The sequence below is a fragment of the Oncorhynchus mykiss genome, chromosome 30, assembly GCF_057628025.1.
Source record: "Oncorhynchus mykiss isolate SJ-2025 chromosome 30, ASM5762802v1, whole genome shotgun sequence".
Classification (NCBI taxonomy): domain Eukaryota; kingdom Metazoa; phylum Chordata; class Actinopteri; order Salmoniformes; family Salmonidae; genus Oncorhynchus; species Oncorhynchus mykiss.
This window is the reverse complement of record NC_143051.1, coordinates 39,919,915-39,924,028: the sequence shown is the minus strand read 5'-3', so window position 1 is coordinate 39,924,028 and position 4,114 is coordinate 39,919,915.

Genomic DNA, 4,114 nt, shown 5'->3' with positions numbered 1-4,114 from the left:
TGACACTGATTTATCATTTGATGTACACTACCAGTCAAAAGTTTGGACACACCTACTCATTCAAGGGTTTTTCTTTATTTTTACTATTTTCTACATGGTAGAATAATAGTGAAGACAACAAAACTATAAAATAACACATATGGAATCATGTAGTAACCAAAAAAGTGTTAAACTTATCAAAATAGATTTTATATTTGAGATTCTTCAAAGTAGCCACTCTCTGCCATGACGACAGCTTTGCACACTCTTGGCATTCTCTCAACCAGCTTCATGAGGTAGTCACCTAGAATGCATTTAAATTAACTGGTGTGCCTTGTTAAAAGTTAATTTGTGGAATTTCTTTCCTTCTTAATGAGTTTGAGCCAATTAGTTGTGTTTTGACAGGGTAGGGGTGGTATACAGAAGACAGCCCTATTTGGTAAAAGACCAAGTCCATATTATGGCAAGAACAGCTCAAATAAGCAAAGAGAAATGACAGTCCATCATGGCTTTAAGACATGAAGGTCAGTCAATCCAGAACATTTCAAGTGCAATCACAAAGACATTTAACCGTGTTAACCTTCACAAGGCTGCTGGCCCAGATGGCATCCCTAGCCACATCCTCAGAGCATGGCAGACCAGCTGGCTGGTGTGTTAACGGACATACAGTATCCAATCTCTCCCTATCCCAGTCTGCTGTCCCTACATGCTTCCAGATGGCCACCATTGTTCCTGTACCCAAGAAGGCAAAGGTAACTGAACTAAATGACTATTGCCCCGTAGCACTCACTTCTGTCATCATGAAGTGCTTTGAGAGACTAGTCAAGGATCATATCACTTCCACCTTACCTGACACCCTAGACCCACTTTAATTTGCACACCACCCCAATAGGTCCACAGACGATGCCATCGCACTGCACACTGCACACTATCCCATCTGGACAAGAGGAATACCTATGTAAGAATGCTGTTCATTGACTACAGGGAGCACCCCCCTATCCACATCGACGGGACAGCAGTGGAGAATGTGGAAAGCTTTAATTTCCTCGGTGTACACATCACGGACAAACTGAAATGGTACAAATTTCTTCAGACTCCTGAGGTTGATTAGGCGCCCTTCGCCTTCTTCAACCTCAGGAGTCTGAAAAAATTTGTCTGGTCACCTAAAACCCTCACAAACCTTTACAGATGCACAATTGAGAACATCCTGTTGGGCTGTGCCACCGCCTGGTACGGAAACCTCACCGCCCACAACCGCAGGGCTCCCAGAGGGTGGTACGGTCTGCACAACGCATCACCGGGAGCAGACTACCTGCCCACCAGGGTACCTGTCACAGGAAGGCCATAAAGATCATCAAGGACAACAACCACCCGAGCCACTGCCAGTTCACTGCCTACCATCCAGAAGGCAATGTCAGTACAGGTGCATCAAAGTTTGGACCGAGAGACTGAAAAATTGCTTCTATCTCAAGGCCATCAGACTGTTTAACAGCCATCACTAACAAAGAAAGGCTGCTGCCTACATACAGACTTGAAATCATCATCTTGCGATACGCATCTCATGTGTTTACTGTTTTTTATACCATCTATTGCATCTTGCCTACGCCGTTCAGTCATTGCTCATCAATTTATTTATATGTATACAGTGCCTTGCGAAAGTATTCGGCCCCCTTGAACTTTGCGATCTTTTGCCACATTTCAGGCTTCAAACATAAAGATATAAAACTGTATTTTTTGTGAAGAATCAACAACAAGTGGGACACAATCATGAAGTGGAACGACATTTATTGGATATTTCAAACTTTTTTAACAAATCAAAAACTGAAAAATTGAGCGTGCAAAATTATTCAGCCCCCTTAAGTTAATACTTTGTAGCGCCACCTTTTGCTGCGATTACAGCTGTAAGATTACAGGGGTATGTCTCTATCAGTTTTGCACATCGAGAGACTGACATTTTTTCCCATTCCTCCTTGCAAAACAGCTCGAGCTCAGTGAGGTTGGATGGAGAGCATTTGTGAACAGCAGTTTTCAGTTCTTTCCACAGATTCTCGATTGGATTCAGGTCTGGACTTTGACTTGGCCATTCTAACACCTGGATATGTTTATTTTTGAACCATTCCATTGTAGATTTTGCTTTATGTTTTGGATCATTGTCTTGTTGGAAGACAAATCTCCGTCCCAGTCTCAGGTCTTTTGCAGACTCCATCAGGTTTTCTTCCAGAATGGTCCTGTATTTGGCTCCATCCATCTTCCCATCAATTTTAACCATCTTCCCGGTCCCTGCTGAAGAAAAGCAGGCCCAAACCATGATGCTGCCACCACCATGTTTGACAGTGGGTATGGTGTGTTCAGGGTGATAAGCTGTGTTGCTTTTACGCCAAACATAACGTTTTGCATTGTTGCCAAAAAGTTCAATTTTGGTTTCATCTGACCAGAGCACCTTCTTCCACATGTTTGGTGTGTCTCCCAGGTGGCTTGTGGCAAACTTTAAACAACACTTTTTATGGATATCTTTAAGAAATGGCTTTCTTCTTGCCACTCTTCCATAAAGACCAGATTTGTGCAATATACGACTGATTGTTGTCCTATGGACAGAGTCTCCCACCTCAGCTGTAGATCTCTGCAGTTCATCCAGAGTGATCATGGGCCTCTTGGCTGCATCTCTGATCAGTCTTCTCCTTGTATGAGCTGAAAGTTTAGAGGGACGGCCAGGTCTTGGTAGATTTGCAGTGGTCTGATACTCCTTCCATTTCAATATTATCGCTTGCACAGTGCTCCTTGGGATGTTTAAAGCTTGGGAAATCTTTTTGTATCCAAATCCGGCTTTAAACTTCTTCACAACAGTATCTCGGACCTGCCTGGTGTGTTCCTTGTTCTTCATGATGCTCTCTGCGCTTTTAACGGACCTCTGAGACTATCACAGTGCAGGTGCATTTATACGGAGACTTGATTACACACAGGTGGATTGTATTTATCATCATTAGTCATTTAGGTCAACATTGGATCATTCAGAGATCCTCACTGAACTTCTGGAGAGAGTTTGCTGCGCTGAAAGTAAAGGGGCTGAATAATTTTGCACGCCCAATTTTTCAGTTTTTGATTTGTTAAAAAAGTTTGAAATATCCAATAAATGTCGTTCCACTTCATGATTGTGTCCCACTTGTTGTTGATTCTTCACAAAAAAATACAGTTTTATATCTTTATGTTTGAAGCCTGAAATGTGGCAAAAGGTCGCAAAGTTCAAGGGGGCCGAATACTTTCGCAAGGCACTGTATATTCTTATTCCATCCCTTTACTTAGATTTATGTGTTTTAGGTAGTCGTTGTGGAATTGTTAGATTACTTACTAGATATTGCTGCACTGTTGGAACTAGAAGCACAAGCATTTCGCTAAACTCACAATAACATCTGCTAACCATGTGTATGTGACCAATACCCTTCCCCTAACCTTAACCCTACCCTAGCCTTAACCCCTAACCCTAACCCCTCAGCGTTAGCCATCTAGCTAACATTAGCCACAACAATATGGAATTTGTAACATATCATACACGATTTGTAAATTCGTAACATATTATATGAATAGCCTAGCCAAGAAGATTGGACTGTCTGGGAATGGGATCACGAATAAGAACTAAGAAAAACTTTTGATTCTTTCAAGTTTTCCCACTCCAAAGACTTCTCTTCACCCAAAAGGAATAACTGTTACATGCAGCTGAATGGAAGAGGCCGAGATAGGACCTGACTTAAAGATAATCAACAATGGGTTAAAGTAGGGAGAAATCTTCCAATATAGGCTACAGGTACGCCTTTATTTTGGTATAGGCTATCACATGTAGGGCATTTATTATTTCTCTCATTTAGTTTTTACCTTGTGATCTTTATTAGAAAATGTAATTGAACATGATGATTACGTTAGCCTAATCAATATTATATCTGATTATCAAATGAAAATCATATTCTATTTAATTTGGAATTTGTTATAACCTATAATTAGACAATTTGGCTATAATAACAATATCCTCTGTTTAAAATGTTTTAAATATTATCTAGTGGAGGCTTTAGACTACATGCAGAGAATCTAAAAAAAAGAGCCTTGTGTTAAAGCAATGGAAGTATTTTGTTTCAGAATAGCCTAC